A 19,352-nucleotide genomic window follows, 5' to 3' on the forward strand; every position below is an offset into this window, starting at 1 on the left:
AAGCTCACTAGAATAGGCCAGAACAACTGGCTTAGACAAAGAGGTAAGATGTCTTGGGGTATCCCATGCTCATTATAATACTGAATATGCACCCCAAGTAAGATACTAAGAAGAGGAGCCGGAGAGATTGTTCAGTAGTTAAGAGCACTGATTGCTCTTCCAGAGGACCTGGGTTCAATTCCCAGCACCCACATGGAAGTTCACAACTGTCTGTTGAAGTGAGATTAATTAGTTTTAACAATAAAAAACAGAGTCAGATATCGAGGATGAAAGCTGAAAGATCAGAGAAGCAGAGCAGCCGCAGCCGCCACCGGAAACTTCTTACCTCTATGACTCCTCAGACCAAAGGGGGGAAACCCTATCTCTATAAATCCTCTGACTGAATAGGCCCTAGATCCTGTTTCACCTCCCAAGTATTGAGATCATAAGCATGATCCTCCCAAGTGCTAAGATTAAAGGTGTGTGCCACCACTGCCTGGCCTCTATAGTTAGTGGCTAGTTCCACCTTCTGACATCCAGGCAAGCTTTATTTGTCAGAACATAAACAAAACATCATACAACAGTCTGTAACTCCAGTTCCAGAGGATCTGATACACTCACATAGGCACACTTGCAGGCAAAACATCAATGCACACACACACACACACACACACACACACACACAAGATACTAAGACGAATGGACGGGTAATACACACAAGAAAACCTACACTCTGCAAATGTGAAGAAATGAGATATAAAAGCTCCCATCCTTTGTATAACATTTGGCATATGAGTTTCTAACTTTTCCCTTGATCTGGCACACTTAGTTTTAGATTTAGATTTGTTTGTTTTGTTTTGTTTTGTTTTGTTTTAGTTGCTTTGATAAATACCCCGACAAAAGCAGTTTAAGGAAGGTGGCTTTACAATCCACCGTGGAGAGAAGGTCACTGTGGCAACAGCTTGAAGGAATCTTATCCTTGGTCAGGAAACAGAGAACAATGATTACTAGTGTTCAACTAGCTTCCTTTTAGGTAATCAGGAGGGGTGGGTCTTTCCACCTCAGTTAACCTAGTCAAGTGGGGGCACGGACATAACCAGAGAGCTTCCTCTCCCAGATACTTCTAGATCTCAAACTGACCACAGAGATTAACTGGCACGGAAGTGTGTTGTTTTTTAATTCTCTCGCCTTGCTTGCTCCTATCTACACGTCTGTGTTCCATTCCTTGTTCTGGGGTATGAGAACCTATAACACTCCCAGAGGTTCCCGGTGAGCCCTGATATACCTCAGTTCTGCACTTGTGGCAACAATGTGTTACTGTGAAGAGACACCAAAATCAACCCATGGAAAAGCTACAGGGCACAATGTCTGTAGTAAGCCGACACAAGCTTCTGTGAATTGAAGTCCCCCGGAACTTCACACTCTCCTTTTAAAGCTTCTGTAGCCTGACGGACTGGTTAGATACTGGTTAGATGAGGTGATGGCAGGGGATTAGAATATTATGGATGATTAATCAAAACAAGTTAGGATGCCTTTAATCCCCTGTGACAGCCATTTTTACCCAGCACTGTATCTGGCCTAACATCCTATATCCTTTTGACTTTTAGATAAAATTCTCAGAACATATTGCTAAGCTTGACACAGCTGGTCTCTACCGACCTCAAAGCAGGTGAGATCTAAAACCTAAACGTGACGTAAAAGCAGACAGTTCCCTGCATTGTCGTGACCTATCTGCTAGATATCCCAGCCGCTGTACTTGGTAAGTGCATTCATTTCTGATTTTCTCTTGTTCTGTGACGAATAAAAATATCACCACATGTGACCACTTTCATTGTGGAACGCATCACCCAAGGCTACCTGAATCTGTGTCTCCGGACCACGGTCACTTTTGTTTGGCTCTGATAAACTCCCTCTTACTTCTTTTGAAGTTTTGCCCTGACACTCATTAGCATCCTTGCTCATGGAGTCACACAGGATGTGACCAGCCCCTCCAGCACTCAGCCAGACAGCCTCTGGGAAACGCTGCCAACTAGGGAAGCTCATTAGAAACTCGGGGCCCAGGTGTTTAAATTGAGGTCTCATCACATAAACACTTATTATTGGCATGTACCCAAATCCTCAATTACTATAAGGAAAGCTTATATTTATCATAAAATATGTGATCTATATAATTAGTTTACATAGGAAAAAAAAGTTATTTGACAAAGAATTTATTTGTCTTTGTCCCAAGTTCCTGGGAACTAGCCTCTAAATCTTTGGAACTTCCTGAGTGTGGGAGTATCTTTGTTAGTCACCGTGGGCCCAGTAGTTTATACTAACGAGGTGATTCATGAGTTGCTCCTCAGATAACTGAAGGTAATGAGATGATTCATGCAGGGGGCAGGCCGCGTCAGAAAGACTCTGATTAGAGGGCGAAGCTTTGGACCTTGAGATACCAGCCATCTTAGAAGACAGTGTCAAGAGTGAGCGACACCAGAAACAGACAAACATGCTCGTGGCTTTCCACAGTGTCAGAATGTATTAGGTAGCAAATTTACGAGGTCTGATGCTTTCAAAGGCGGCAGTTTGCTGTATTCACGCTTTCCTTGGGCTGGAGACACAGTTCAGGGATTGAGACATTTGCTATTCTTGCAGAGGACCTGCGTTTGGTTCCCAGAACCCACAACTGACTATAACTACAGTTCTAGAGGATTCAGCACCATCCCCTGGCTTCCCTACACACCGGGCACACACATAGCACACAAACACAAAGGCGTTTTCACACATACACACAAAGAAAGAATAAATAGACATTAAAAAATAAACTCACTTTCTGTGATAAAGCTGGTCAAGGTCAACAAGGTCAACCTCACTCACTTAACCTCAAGCTTGTAAATTACATATCACACAGTAAATAGATCTGTATATCCATATTCACACACACACACACACACACACACACACACACATTAGAGAATAACTTCAGTGAGTTGAAAAGGCAAGAAGTCTCAAAGTCTGAGAGGCCAAAAATCAAAACCTAATAGAGAGAAAAGACTTTTTATTGACAAGAGACAAGCCCCGCTAACCTGAAAGTCTTCCGGGAGAAGCCACTGTGGCTTGGCTGTAAGGCAGGCTGCAAGGTCAGAGCTGAAGTGCAGAGTTAGGGGCGCTCCAGAGGTGAAGGGCGGGGCCAGGGCAGACAGATAACAGCAGGTACAGATGGGCAGACAGAAGGACAAGCAGACAGCAGTTTGGGTAGATGGCATCAGCTGCAGGAACCAGGCTCAGCAGAAGCCCTGAGGACAGTCGGGAGTTCTCTGCCTGTCGTTCCTTCCATGCATAAACCAAATAGTCAGATGACAGATTGGTTGGGGCATCATAGCCGTAGACATGCTAGATGCCTACCTTTTGGGGGGTGGGGGATGTCCGGGGGCAGAAGTTACACCGTTCTCCAGGCTAGTAGGCCCAATGAGTGGGAAAAAGAAATAAAAAGGAAAGAAACATAACTAGGTATGGTGGAGGAGAAAGTGTCCTATAGACTTGTGGGAGAGCATGGCCAGATGCAGACATCTGAGAGACCAGAGTAGGCCTGAGCTGTGCCCTGTGAGGAGGGAGGAAGGGGGAGGAAGGGTGGGGGGAGAGGGGAACCAGGTGCGGCTTCCAGGAGGCCCAAAGGTACAAAAAGAGTGGGAAACCAAAATGGCTGAGTTATATAAGGAAGGGCAGCCCAGTCCCCTGGGTAGGGGGCAGAGTGTGCCAGCCTGGAAGCCCTGTAACAAGTAGAAACTGAGGGATGCAGGGAAAACCTGGCAGCCAGTATCTGCTTTGGTATGTTAAATAGGCACCTCAGCTGGGCGGTGGTGGCGTACACCTTTAATCTCAGCACTCGGGAGGCAGAGGCAGGCAGATCTCTGTGAGTTCAAAGCCAGCCTGGTCTACAAGAGCTAGTTCCAAGACAGGCTCCAAAGCAACAGAGAAACCCTGTCTCGAAAAACCAACCAACCAACAAACAAGCAAACAAAAAAACCCTCTCCTACTCTGCAATCCCAATACTTGCTAAGGGACAATTTGGCAAGCCAGGAGGACAGTTTAGGTCTACCATGTTAGCCCTCTTCTGCACAAGGAGTTTAGGTTTTGTATTTTGTTTGTGGTACTGGGAATTGAACCTAGCGCCTCACCCAGCGCTCAGCAGAGGCTCGACCACTGAGTCTAGTCTTAGCCCACAAGTAGATCCTTGAAAATGTAAGGAAGAGGAGAACATTTGAGGTGAGGATTTATATCAGAAGAAGTTCTCTGCAAAGAAGATTCAAGGTCAGGTCACTTGGGAGCTAAAATGGCATGAAAGACCTGTCTCCCATGAGTCTGTGGTCTTCATTTGGGGCCAGGCACTGTGCATATATTCCTTCTGTTGTTGTCAGGCAGAATATAATGAAATGACTTCTCACCTCTTACCCCAGGTTATGTCCAGTTAATTTATCTTAGCCAAAGAAGCCACTCCTCCATTCCTGAAGACGTGTTTATATCCAAGTTTGGGTAACTATGAGTCAATTTGCTGTGTTACAGGTGAGTCTGGGAGAATTCCTCCTACTGCAAAACATAAGTCAGGAAAGGACAAAATGGGAAGCAGAGGAAATACTCAGGTTACCAGTGACTGCAGTAATAACCTGTGATTAGAAGCTCAAAAATGCAAAATTCAAGATGAGTTGTAGATAGAAGTTGAGCATACAAAGCTAGTTATACTTCTATACATTGACAATGAACAATTTGAAAACAAATTCTACTTACAATGGCATCAGAAAGGATAAACTTCTCAAGAATACATTTACCAATGAAGCAAAAGACTGATTCATTTATTAGCATCTTTTAATGTGTTTTTGATATTTTAAAAACTAAATTTATTATTTATTAAGTCAAAAAAATAAGAAGCTCAAAAGTAGGGAGGCACCTTACTTAACACCATCCCTTAAGAAAGCAATAGTGTTTGCTTCTCCACTGGAACCCATGACCTCCCTGGTCACAGATTTTTATCTAAGTCCCCTGTAGCATCTGTGAATTTCCCCCTGGTAAAGCGGGCCTGAAGTCCAATCAAAAGGTTGGTTCCATCAATAACCACTCACCCCACTACTGCAACACGGGCTGGCACATCTGGCCAGCAATTTCCACCATGAAGCACCCAGCATCCACAGCTACATACTTGAGTACGGGCTTTCCCTTTCTGTTTCAAAGGCCAGACTCCAGGAGCATCTTCTGTGGCCACTACTTCACTCTTTTCTTTTCTCTTCCCTGACCTTTCTCATAGAGTCCAGGATTTGCCGTTCCCGGAAGGGCTCTTTGATAGAGATATGATTTGGGTTTTCTTTACCCTTCTGTCTCCCAGCTGTGAGAAGCGGCAGGCAGACACCACCATTGCCCCTTCTTTTATCCAATCTACCTAGTAGATAGGAGGCCAACAAAGGAAGTCTGCATGACTCTTTTGGGGGGTGAGGGGATGAGACAGGGTTTCTCTGTGTAACAATCCTAGCTGTCCTGGAACTCTCTCTGTAGACCAGGCTGGCCTCAAACTCACTGAGATCCTCCTGCCTCTGCCTCCCAAGTGCTGGAACTAAAGGTGTGTGCCACCACTGCCTGACAAAGATTTATTTATTTTTATGAACGTGAGTACTCTATCTGCATATATGCCTTTATGGCAGAAGAGGGCTTCAGACCCCAATAGGGAATTGAACTCAGGACCTCTGGAAGAGCAGCCAGTGCTCTTAACCACTGAGCCATGTCTCTAGACCCCCAGACTCTTTCTTGTTGTTGCAATAGCTCTCTTATCCCTGCAATCTCCCTCTGCGCCACCGCCTGGACTTGAGATACATTTCTCTTATCACCCACTGCAGCAGCCAGCCTGCCCCAGCTGCTGCCTGCTGATACCGTGACCACCCCTGTCACCACTCCCGGTGTCTGTAATGTCTGCTCTGGACCTTCAGCCATTCTCAAAACAGCTCCGTACTCCCTTGGTTAACCCCACCCACCAAGCAGGCATGTCACCCAATACCACACAGAGGACTGCCATCCCCAGCAGACATCCCCTCACCTTAGTGACATACCTCCCTACCTTCTGTATTTCCCATGCCTCTGCCAACACTGGCAAAAGCACACTGAGCCATTTAGCCTTCAGGAGTCGTAGTAAAGACAGCGTTTGGAATAGGCAGGAATCTGAACAGCCAGCCCTTTAAACTGGGGAGGAATGTGGCAAAAACTTTACAGGCCCTTGCCTGGTTCTCAGGCAGCCTTGTTAATTGGTTAATTAGAAGTAACAAGCAACACCAATTAGGAGTGTAGCAGTTCACTGTCTCTCTGTTAGACCCTGAGTAAAACAGCAGCAGGATATTTGTCTGAGAGTTTGACTTACAAGTTTTATCCTCCAATATAAAGGTTTTTTATGCCTGATTTATTAGTATCGGCTCTTGAACTGTTAACCTGAACAACTGCCTGCTGCACTGCTGCCTGCTGTTCCATAGAGAACTTTTAAGGAAGGGTAGGAAAGTCCTTCTTTACTCACTGTCAATGAGATGCCGGCACCTCAGGTTCTGCAGCAACCTTCGTGAGATCCTTCCATAGACCATCGATTAGGGAAACCCCAAAATATGTTCTTCCAGGAAAAGCTGTTTCTGCTAGGGCAGTTTCTGACAAGAGCTACCCCTTTCCCAGGTAGTCTTGAAAATCACCTTTTCTGATTCCCTGTATTCGAGTTCCTTGAGTACCAGCCTCAGTACCCCCTCAGGGCTCAGAATAGGACGTCTATGGCAAGCGAGGATCTGAGGGTAAAAATTTAACTCAAGTATGCTACCTCTGCAAGTTCTTTATTTTTCATGCCAGGGGAAAAAGTAAGTGAAGGGGGCGCAGAGAGGAAGAATAAGGGGAAGAGTAAGGAGAAGAAAGGAGGAGAGTAGGGGAAGAAGTTGATGAATAGCAAGAAGAAGAATAAAGAGAAAAATAAGGGGTGAGCTCCACTAGCTTTCTAGTTTTAACAGACATAGTTGTAATATCATAGACAATACAGACATATCATAGACAATATAATATGCATATCAAAATTACTAAAGGGCAGGTAAACCTGACAAAGCCGTACTCCAGAACATGTAACCCGACCCAGGAAAGAGCCAGCATTCAAGGGGAAATATCTGACATTCCAAACCATTAGATAAAGTTATTAAACATCCCTGAAGCCTGGATTCACCCATTCTCCTCACCCAATCTCTTTTGTGATAATCAGCTTTGGGGACGCCCAGATTTGTTTGTTAGTAAAGAGGGGCATGCTACCTGCCTGCTCAGTGCCTGTCTTCTATAGAAATTTCTATGTGTCTGTTAGCAGGTAATTTTGTAGGATTAACTCTGTGTAAATTTGACTGTTAGAACAAAGAGTGAATATTATTGCTCTAAGGCCTCATGGTGCGAGGGAATGGAAAGGTCATTCTGTTGCCCGTGCAGAAGTCACACTGCTGAGGTGTTTGGGAATGAATCCCATTTCAAAGGAAGACTCATGGCTTCACAAGGTTTTTACAGATATGGCAGTAACTTTTCCAAAAAACGAGTGTTCCCACAGCTCTGCAAAACGGGCGCCCCATAAGTTGTGGGTCTGCCTTTATGAATCTTTCAGCTGTACGTTTACGGTATAGTCTTGTGGGCTCGAACACTAAGTCACCAGAGAGTGGAACTCTTTGATGGGACTAGAAGGATTAGGAGGCATGGACTGGTTGGAGGAACTGTGTCCCTGGAGGTGGACTTTGAGGTTTCGAAAGTCCATTCTAGGCCCAGTGCGCGCGCTCTCTCTCTCCAAGGATAAGTATGTAGTTCCTCACTACTGTTCCAGCCCCATGCTCCCCACCATTCTCCCTACCATGATGACAATGGACTAAACTCTGAAACTGTAAACAAGGCCTAATTAAATCCTTTCTTTTAAAGAGTTGTTTGGTCATGTTGTCTCTTCACTGCAATAGAGCAGTGACCAAGACAGAGATTCGTACCAAGATCAAGATATTGCTGTGATAGGCTTAACGATCCGCTTATTGGCAAATGTGGATATCGGAGTAGCAGAGCAGTTGAACACATTAAGTAAAGCTTAGTGGGCCATATAGTAGGAGCCAGGAAGACGGATGTTGAGAGCAATGTAAATTTTTTCTTTTCTTTTAATTTTAAAATAATTTTCTCTCATTTTACATACTATCCCAGTTCCCCCTACCTCCTCTCCTCCTGCTCTCCCTACCCTCCCCCACCTCACCTCCCATTCACTCCTCAGAGAGGCTAAGGCTTCCCTTAAGGGGAGTCAACAAAGTCTGACACATCACTCTAAGGCAGGACCAAGGCCCTCCCCCATATATCTAGGCTGAGCAGGGTATTCTTCCAAAGATAAGGGACTTAAAAAATCCTGTCGAAAGAGAGAGAGAGAGAGAGAGAGAGAGAGAGAGAGAGAAAGAAAAAAAAAGAAAGTTCAAATATCCAGATGAACCTCACAAACTTATATGGACTGTATTCATAAAACTAGTTTATTTATTTAGACAAGGTCTTACTATGTAGACCAGGCTGATCTAGATTTCACAGAGATCTGCCTGCTCTGCCTAAGTGCTGAGCTCAGGGGTGTGTCACTCCCCAGTTTTTCCTTTTATTTTTGAGATGGGATCTTGTACATTGCCCAGGGTGATTTTGAACCATGGAGTCAAGTGACCCACTTGGGACTACAATGCCATCATGTCCAGCTCGAGGGACTGTGAAAGAACAGTAGTGCTGTCTTCAGGTTTGTCACTATGTGGAGTTAGCTAGCCTGGAACTCATTATATCTACTGCGCTGACAATGAACTCACAGAGATCTATCTGCCTCTGCCTCCCAAGTGCTGGCTTTTAAAGGTGTGTGCACTCAATGCCTGGCACATTCAAGTAACACTGTACAATCTGAGCAGGTTGCATTATATATTTAGGAATATAAATGTGTTAGTGTCGGGGGGGGAGAATTAATGAAAAAAGAGGGCATGAATTTGAAAGAGAGCAAGGAGGGGAACATGGTGGGGTTGGAGGGAGGAAAGGGCAGGAGGAAATGATGCAATTATATTATGATGTCAAAAAGTAGATTTTTTTTTTTTTTTTGGTTTTTCGAGACAGGGTTTCTCTGTAGCTTTTGTAAACCAGGTTGGTCTCGAACTCACAGAGATCCATCTGCCTCTGCCTCCCGAGAGCTGGGATTACAGGCATGCACCACCACTGCCCAGCTGAAGAAAAATTTATCTCAAGGATAGTATTGCGTACCCTGTATTTTTATAGTACACCACCTTGAGATGTTTCCTCTGAATCACTGATCCCATTTAAGTTACTGCTTCCTCAGATCCTGGACATGAACCTGCTGAATCCACATGGTTCCTTTCCTTCATGACACTCCTACGGCATCAGCACCTAGTGCCAACATCTTGGTTCTCTGTTGTTCCCACCCGAATTTCCAGGAGGATATGGAACTATTATCCATTTGCAGGGAGGTCACTAGCATGTGGATCAGCTAGGGACTGATCTTTCAGTATATGTTATGGCCCTGTAGGGATCCTCTGCCAACAGCACTCTTAGGGAGTTGCACTTAAAAGGGGTCATGGCTACACAGAGGCCAACCTGAGAAGGCACTCCTCCTCAGGACTGCTCAATCCCTGGCTTTGGCTTAAAGCTGAAACAATTGTTAGCCAGAGGGCAAGAAGGATGCAGAGCCCGTCAGGTAAGTTCCCTGGCCCCCAGGATGATAATCACCTGTGTGGCCTGTGTCTGTGAGTACCCACAGACCTGCTGTAATATATTGTGGCAGTTAGTCCCCCCATGTAATTCTCCAAATAGTTGAGCTCTAACCCCACACTATTCTTTCTTTCTTTCTAACAGCTTAAAATAAATCTGCTATCCACAAATTCATGACCCATCTGCTGAGCAGATCACTCCATCTGTAGTTTTGGCCGGGCTACCTGATCAGAAGCCTTGCAAAAATGTTTCTGGCCAAACACTGTGTTGATTCAGAATTTAAATTCCCCACTGGGCATGGAAGCTCTCATTTGTAACCCTAGCATTCAGATCTCTTCAGACAGGAAGTTTGAGGTCAGTGTGGGTGACTAGCATATGTAAAGTCTGTCTGGAAACAAACAAATAAAATCCATAATCCTTATGAGAATTAAAGTTATCTTAGAAAAAAAATAGTAAGAGTCAGGGTTGATGGCACATGCCTCTGAAGGCAGGGGCAGGTGGATTTCTGTGAGTTCCAGGCCAGCAAGGGGTACACAGAGAAACTTTATCTCAAAAATAAATAAATAATTAAAAAATGAAAAAAGTAAAAGTAAAAACTATATATGATGGGCATGATGGCAGATGCCTTTGATCCCAACGTTCAGGAGGCAGAGACAAGAGGGTCTGTCTCTGAGTTCAAGAGCAGCCTGGTCTACAGGGCAAGTTTGGAGCCCTGCCCACCACAAAATAAGACCACAAAAAATAAAAATAAAAAGGCTTTATTTAGAATAATAAAATGTTAGATGTCATTTAGAAAAAAAGTATCAAGGGACACTGCCTGCAAATCTTCTTAGCCTGCTTCCTCTGAGTTCTAACCTTAAAAGCAACACAGCTTTTTACATCTCTTTCCAGGTACCAGCCAAGGCCTAAGCATGGTTTTCTTGACACTGTGTACTTTTCCCTGTTTCTCTGAAGACTCTGCTTATCCCATTACCCTCCGCCTCCCCCGACACTCCCTTTGTCCAGTTGCTTGCTGACCTGTGTCTAACACTAAAGGCAGGACTTTTTCTCCTCTGTCTCCCCCACCCTCCCGGCAGCTGCTGGGATTTGCAGTTTGCCTTCCCCATTGTTTCTTTCTCTAACTCTAATAAAAAATGGTTCCCAAATGTCACGAGCAGCGCGCACACACACAGAAAGGGAAAAAAAGTGAGAGAAAGGGAGGGAAGGAAGGTGAGAAGGAGAAAGGAAAAAGTAAACTAGCCAGGCACTCAGAAGGTAGAGGGAGGACGATCAGAAGTTTCACAGCAATTTTGAGAGCAACCTGCCCCCCCCCACCAAAAAAGAGAGAGACAGAGAAAAACATAACATAATGGTTTAATTACAAAAAGCAAAAAACAAAAGCTTAATTATTTCCTATCACCATTCCTTATCATGTGCCTTACTTAGGATTTCTATTGCTGTGAAGAGACACCTTTACCACAACTTTTATAAAAGAAAACATTTAATTGGGTGGCTCGCTCACTTCAGAGGTTTAGTCCAGCATCCTCATGGCAGGAAGCAAGGCAGACATAGTGCTGTAGATGAAGCTGGGAGCTGAGAAGGAGGTACATTTCTACCCACGAGCAACAGGAAGTGATCTGAGGCTCTGGGCAGGCTTGAGCACTGTGAGACCTCAAAGCCCACCCCCAATAGTGACATACTTCCTTTAACGAGGTCATACCTATTCCAGCAAAGCCACACCTCCTAACAGTGCCACTCCCTATGAGCTTACAGGAGCCAATTACATACAAACTACCACACGTAAATATCAAATTAGTGTATCTTTGGATTGTACTGTGTTAGAGAATAATTGTGAACTTCTGATCCTCCAGTGTCCACATGCTAAATTCTGTGCTTATATAATGTTAATATTGCATTCTACCAACTGAGCTACGTACATCCCCATTGTCTGTATATCTATTTTATTTACATATAAATTCAGGACACATCAAAATTTCTGAGGGAGAAAAGTAGTGGTGAGGGGGAAGGTTCCAAACCTTGCCATAAGAAGTTCATGCGACCGTTTTCCCGCCCCTAGGCACAGCCTCCACTCTTTCATCCCTCCCTCCTTGCTGCTGCTCGCTGGTCTGGAGCATCTTGCTCTGCCGGAGATGGCATGCACTCCATGAGGGCTCTGCAGAACGCTCTTGCTGGCAAGAAGGCTGGGGTCACCAGAGCCCGGGGCCCACTCCCGGGCGGGGTCGTCCGGGACAACCACAGTGAGGCCACAGCACAGGGCAAGGGGACCCTGTACAGCCACCAGCCTGCTGCAGCACAGGGATCATGATGCATCAAACAGCAGCATGCTGCCTCGACTTGGTGACCTGCTCTTCCATACCATTGCTGAGGGACAGGGACAGAGCCCCATCCACAAGTTCTCTACGGCCCTGAAAGCCACTGGAGTGCAGACATCAGCCCCACGGCTCCAGGACTGCATGAGCAAGATGCAGTGCATGGTCCAAGGGCCCAGCAGTGGTGGCCTTTTAGACCGAGATCTCCTCCAAAAGTGTGTAAGCCCCAACACTGTGCTCCTGACTCGGGCATTCCGAAAGAAGTTCGTCATTCCTGACTTTAAGGAGTTCACGGGCCAAAGAGCTCACTGAAGGCAAAGCAGAAGCCTACATCCCTCACCTGGCCAAGTCAAACACAGACCTTTGGGGGTGTTTCCTGGGGCACCGAAGATGGTTAGCAGCACTCTGGGCTACACGAAGATCCCTTTCTACCTGCAGTTCTCTGTCAAGCCCCTCATTTATGCCATCTCTGTGAGCACTATAGGCATTGACTATGCGCACAAGTTTGTGGGCAAGGAACCCAGGGGTCTGCGCTATAACCAACTCTCCTCAATGAGGAAAGAATCCCCCATAACTCCACGGCCAAGGCTGGTGCCATTGTCATCAGCTCCTTGACCAAGATGGACTTTAACAATGCAGAGAAGTTTGGTTTCATACTGCAGTATCTAAACAAGATGGCTGGGAAGGAATTCACGGGGTTCGGCAATGCCAGAGTCCAGTCGGAGAAGGAAACTGGGGATCGGAATTACACCATCAGCTATTGCCTCAAGGAAAAGAAGTGCTTCCCCAGCGGAATGGACATGATGGCTGCCCTCAATCTCTCTTTCCAGGTGTGCCCGGTCAAGGTTACCTATGAATCAGGCAGTGTCGCGGCAGCCACCCTCGCAGCGGTGACATCTGCCCCATCACAGGCAAGAGCGTCCTAAGTGCGTAAGACCCTCAGCCTCATGCACTCCTGCGGCATGAATGACTTCTCTGGCCAGTTTGCCTTCCGTGTGGGTCTGCAGCCAACTCAGCTGTGTCAGAAGCCATCCTCCTGGTTGTACCCAATGCCATGGGGATGATGTGTCTGTCACTCCGTTAGACAAGCTGGGGAACAGCCAAAGGGGCATCAGCTTCTGCCAGAAGTCGGTGTCTCTTTAACTTCCACAACTATGACAACCTGCAGCACTGTACTCAGAAGTTAGGCCCACAGAAGGAAGAAGGGGAAGCCTGAAACAAGACCATGGCCTGTTATTTGCTGCATATAGTGGAGATGTCTCGGCTTTGTGAAGGTTTGCTCTGTGGGCCATGGACGTGGAGCAGAAAAACTACAATTCCCGCACCGCCCTGCATGTTGCTGCAGCTGAAGGACACATTGAAGTTGTCAAATTTCTGATGGAGGCTCGCAAAGGGATCCTTTTGTCAAGGACAGGTGGGGCAACATTGCCCTGGATGATGCTGTGCAGTTCGACCACCTAGAGGTGGTCAAACTGCTTCAAGATTTCCATGACTCCTACATTCTCTCTGAGACGTGGGCCGAGGCAGCGGCTGAGACCCTGTCCAAAGAGAACTCAGAAAGCGTGGGGTAAGCACAAACTGGGGTGTAGTCCCTGCTTAAGAGAAAGCATGAGCTGGCCATGCAATTAATGCACAGTCACCAAAACTGCCATGGGAAGCTGCTTCAGTGGAGGTCAACACAGCCATTTGGTGACACAGGCCAGCGTTTTCTGTGAGAATCAAAACGCCCCATCCCCCACAGAAAATGGCAAACAGAAGAGCCTCAGTGGACACCTGCAGTAGAGCTAGCCACAGAGACCTCAAGGTATAGTGTAATGGCTTCATCTACTCAAAAGCAGCCCACGTCTCTACCCAGGTCCCCTTTTTTTCTCGGAAGAAATCATGAGAACAGGAGACTTCCTTGGAGAGACTAGCAACAATATGTGTGGATGTATCTGCCGGAGTAAGAGAAGCATGTGGGAGCCAAAGACCTGGCTTTAGACACCTGCAGAAATCTGTCCCCTTAGCAGGACATGCTGACACTGCTGACAACAATCTTATAGACAGAGAAAGGGGTTTGTGTTCAAATAAACTTTAATTACATGAAGAAAAAAAGAAGACGAGGTTGATGCATTCAATCACCAGGAGAACTCTGGCTTTATTAGTGGATCCAGGCACAGCCAGCCTTTTGACTGGACCGCAACATTGAAATCTACAAATAAGGCAGGAGAGAAAGGCAGACAAAACGGGGAGAGGATGAAAAGGGAAAAAAAGCCCCCAACTCAAGCATCTGATTGACACCTCTCACCAGCAGCTGAACAAGAATTCCTGCACAATTAACAGCTGCCTATGGCCACCTGCTTTCCCATTCACAAACCTGCAGTTTTCTGGGACTCTCACCAAGAACCCTGGTTATAGGGGAGGGCTATGCCTTAAATCCTTGTGCAATCCAAGAGCTTCTGGTTTTACCGTATTAGATTGTAATTTCATCCAAAGCACACCCAGAGCCACTTCATGTATACCTCTTATCAAAAGTGGGGGGGGGGGGGGTAAAAAGGTTTCTCTTTTTAAAGATTCATTTTATGTAAGAGTGTTCTGTCTTCATGTCTGCCTTTATGCCAGCACAGAGCATAAGACAGATGGTTGTGAGCCACCATGCGGTTACTGGGAACTGAACCCAGCATCTCTGGAAGAACAACCAGTGCTCTTAACCTGAGCCATCTCTCCAGCCCCTAAAAAAGGTTTCTTAACCTTTGGGTTTGAAAACCACCAAAATGGCTTCTATGACTAGTATGAAGTATTCACTCTTTTTTTAGACAGGGTTTCTCTGTGTAGCTTTGGAGCCTGTCCTGGAACTTTCTCTGCAGGTCAGGCACGCCTCAAACTCACAAAGATCCACCTACCTCTGCCTCCTGAGGGCGGGGATTAAAGGTATGTACCACCACTGCCCAGTTTCGAAGTGCTCACTCCCTGAGAAGCCCATGCCACACTTAGAGGTGTCTTGCTTTCTGTGACTCTTGGAGAGGCCCACACATGTATTCTGTTGTGTATTACTTCCTCTGGAGTGCGTCTTTCTCTTAACTCTCATGCTTAAGCCGACATTAAATATCTTTAATAAAACTCCCAATGCCAGCTAGCCCTGAAAGTCTTTCCAGCATCAAGGTCACGATGTTTGGCTTCCTTAGTCAAGGTCAGTATAGCTTCAGGGAAGTGCTCAAGGTGCAGGGCATGGGAGAGCGAAGCTGCTCTTTCCCCTCACTCCCGACACAAAGTTCATGCTGCAGTTCCATGCAAACGAACTCTTTTGAGAATTGAGAAGTATTCTCCTAATCAAATTATAAATGAAATTAGTTGATGAATTAGTGCTGGACCACAGGTAGCCTGCGGGCTACAGTGTGGACATACCTGAACCCACTGATGGATTCATAATTTAAATGAACTATTGGAGGGTAGTAGAAATTTTCAGAGGTGGTCTGGTTGGAGGAGGGAGGTCATAAAGGCATGTTCTTGAGAGCTTTCTCTTATCTTTACCCTTTCCTGTCTCTCTCTGCTTCCTGCGTGACTTAAGGTGAGTAACCTCCTCTGAGACAGGCTCCCTGATCATGTTCTGCCTCGGGGTGCAGGAGAAAGGAGACTAGAAAACGTGACAAGATGAACTAAACTCGTGAGGGACCTGGTGAAACTGATCAGCAGTTAAGAGCACTTGCTGCTCTTCCAGAGGACTCCACTTCAGTTCCCACACCCATATACTCCCGCTTCAGGAGAACTGAATCCTCTCCTGGCCTTCAAGGGCACCCACACACGTGGCATACGCTCAACACACATACATATAAATTTAAGAAGATAAAAATAAGAACAACTCTTTTTTGTTTGTTTTGTTTTCAAAACAGGGTTTCTTTGTATAACTCTGACTGTTCTGGAACTCACTGTAGATCAGACTGGACTTGAATCTAGAGATTCATTTGCCTCTGCCTCCCAAATGCTGGGATTAAAGGCCTCTGCCCCCCACCACCCAGCTAAGAACAACATCTTATAAAAAGAGGATTAATGCTAGCCCATGGTAGCACACACCTTTAACCCCAGCAGAGGCAGATGGATCTCTTGTGAGTTCAAGATCAGCCTGGTCTACATATCAAGTTCCAGGACAACTGGACTACATAGAAAGACCTTGTCTCAGGCTGGGCGGTGGTGGCACACACCTTTCATCCCAGCACTTGGGAGGCAGAGGCAGGCGGATCTCTGTGAGTTCGAGGCCAGCCTGGTCTACAAGAGCTAGTTCCAGGACAGGCGCCAAAAACTGCAGAGAAACCCTGTCTCGAAAATCAAAAAGAAAGAAAGAAAGAAAGACCTTGTCTCAAAATATATAATGATGATGATGATGAAAATAATAATAAAAATCAACATATAAAAGAAGCCAGTTGGTGCTGAGTGATGGTGGCACATGCCTTTAATCTAAGCACTCGGGAGGCAGAGAGAGGCAGATCTCTGAGTTTGAGGCAAGCCTGGATTACAGAATGAGTTCCAGGACAGCCAGAGCTACACAGAGAAACTCTGTCTCAAAAAAAGAAAAAAAAAAAAAGGAGAAAAAGAAGCAGCGAATTGCTTGGGAAAAAAAAAAGACTGAAAGGAAACCCTTCCCTTCCACACCCATGCTTCACTAGCAAAGGGAGCACGTTCAACAGAAGCCTACCATATACAAACCAGAGAGGGGCAGGTATGTAAATGCACTGAAAGTGTCAGGCGGCTCTCAGCCCACAGTTCTGGAGCCTTTCTCTCAGCTCACTAGTCCACTCCCACTGGGAGTGCTTTCCCTTTCTAATTTTCTTTTTTTTTTTTTTTTAAGATTTATTTATTATGTATACAATGTTCCTCCTGTATACCTCTATGCCAGAAGAGGGCACCAGACCTCATTACAGATGGTTATGAGCCATTATGTGGTTGCTGGGAATTGAACTCAGGACCTCTGGAAGAACAGCCAGTGTGCTCAACCTCTGAGCCATCTCTCCAGCCCCCTTTCTAATTTTCTATGTCTATTCTAACCATCTGTCCTGATCAAATCCCTTGCTGGAGGACACAAGAACGTGGATACTTCGGCAGGGAAGCCCTGAGATACACCAGTAACACCGGCACACACAGCCCAGAGAGAGATACACCAGTAACACCGGCACACACAGGCTCAGAACTAACACTGCCAAGTGATGACAGACTTAAGCCTCTGAACTTATGACCCAAATAAATCTCTCCTCTAGTAACACACTTCATTCATTCCATGTAGGGCCCTGGTCTCCCTTATTCCTGGGGTGCATTCTTGGGGACAGTTTATGATCAGCTAACTAAGCTTCCTGTGTGTTTCTGTGCTCTCCCTGCCCCGCCTGGTGGTTAGCTGCAGGGCATTTACTCCATTGTTAATATGGTAATTTCCCACCTGCCTGGGCCGAGATCCTTGTGCAGCAGTTAGGTAGATAAGGACTCCCCCAATTCTGAATAAACTGGCATTCGGCTGATCTCCTTTCGAATGACCCTGGTCTCTCTCTGTGTTCTTTCAATCTCCAGGCCCTTGCTCGACTCACGTTCGGTACAGGGGCGCGCGAACTGTACTGAGGGTATAACACAAAATCGGGTGTTACAATTCCACAGTATAGACCTCCACCCAGAAAGTTCACCTTCACAACCCAGACCCTGCTGGACCTCCTCCTTGGAGCATTCCTCTCTTACCACCAATCCCCTCAAAGAACCCAAAGCGACTTATGTCATTTAGTCACTGACAAAATGTTGACTTACAAACCAGGACTGCATATGGATTTCCCTCTGAGGGGTGATCAATAGGATTCAGTTTGGGGAGCAGTTGGCTTCAACTCATTGCCCATCTCCCAACATCCTTTCTTCTATCTCTACCCCCTTTGTGTATATACTGCTGAAACTAAGATTTTCTGCCTTGAAACTTCCTAACCCGAAAGCTTCCAGGAAAGAATAAACAGTCAGATACAACACAAGCAGAAATGAAATAGAACGAAAAATGTCATTGGATGGTACTCAGTTGAGTTTGTGGCTAAGGAGGCAGCCAGGAGCAGAGGTGCCCTGGAATTATTCTGGTAATCTCTGCAAAAATGGACTGAAGCCAGAAATATTAGCATTAGTAATACAAAGTAGACATTAAGGTCGGTGGTACAATTATATGTGTGAACTATTTTCTTTTTCCAGTGGTGGGCTAAATGTCCTGCTAGCTAAACAAAGCCTCTACCTGTGAGGTACATCCACAGCCCCTAACGTGTGTGTACATGAATGTGCACAGAAGCATGCAAATGTGTTGGGATTAAACTGACTTTGCATGTGCTAAACATGTGTTCTGTCATTGAACAAAACACCAACAGCTTGATTTTTTTAAAAGTCAAGTTGTTGTTACATAGCCCAGACTGGCCTTGGACTCATGATTGATCTGCCTCAGCCTCGTGAATGCTGGCATTACAGATGTGGCTACCAAAACCAAACCTAGCCTGATTTAAGTAAATAGACACATGTGCTATAAAGATGTGGGCTAACACTTGGTTTGAGTATTATTAAACTTCTACTGTTTCATTGTGACATTATAGGCATTTTATCACCACTACTCCCCCAGAAGCCTATCTCCTAACCTCTTGCCAACTGTGCTATTTACCACCTAGTAAACCTGATTTTTTTTTTTTCTTTTTTGAGACAGGGTTTCTCTGTGGTTTTGGAGCCTGTCCTGGAACTAGCTCTTGTAGACCAGGCTGGTCTTGAACTCACAGAGAGCCGCCTGCCTCTGCCTCCCAAGTGCTGGGATTAAAGGCGTGCGCCACCACCGCGCGGCTAGTAAACCTGATTTTGACTTCTATGCTTAGGCTATTCTCTGCCAGTGAAATGTCCGCCCCATTCCATCCAAAGATACATCAGAGCGCTATTGCCTTCACTTAACTGTCAAACTCCATTCACCTTAAGTTGTCGGTAGCCTTTGAGAACTGACCCTTGATGATTCCTTTATACCATTTCACCACCCCCACCCCTGGTGCCCAGCCCAGTGCAGCTGTGCCATGTAACTATCTCACTGCACGTGGTGGCTCACGACTGAAATCCCAGTATTCCCGAAGACGTGGCAGAAAGATTGTCCTGAGTTTGAGGCCAGCTTGGGCTACATACTATGTCCCTATCTAAAAATTATAAAAGAGAGATTTGATTCTATAGAAGCACTCCAGGTAGAGTAGCAGCTATTTCTTTTTGTTCTTTTGAGATTGATCTCTCTGTGGAGCCTTGGCTGATCTGGAACTCACTATGTAGATCAGGTGGTTTCAGACTCAAAGACTGGCCTGCCCCTTCTTCCCCAGCAGTGGGATTAAAGCA

The 19,352-nt window shown here is 45.8% G+C and overlaps 1 pseudogene; it reads left to right on the forward strand.

Annotated features, from left to right (window-relative positions):
* The first annotated feature begins 11,842 nt into the window (after window positions 1-11,842).
* Window positions 11,843-13,588, forward strand: LOC121433028 (annotated as a pseudogene).
* Window positions 13,589-19,352: the final 5,764 nt, after the last annotated feature.

Source organism: Microtus oregoni, unplaced genomic scaffold (assembly GCF_018167655.1).
Source record: "Microtus oregoni isolate MIOR12 unplaced genomic scaffold, Mior012 000000F_ref0000247, whole genome shotgun sequence".
Taxonomy (NCBI): domain Eukaryota; kingdom Metazoa; phylum Chordata; class Mammalia; order Rodentia; family Cricetidae; genus Microtus; species Microtus oregoni.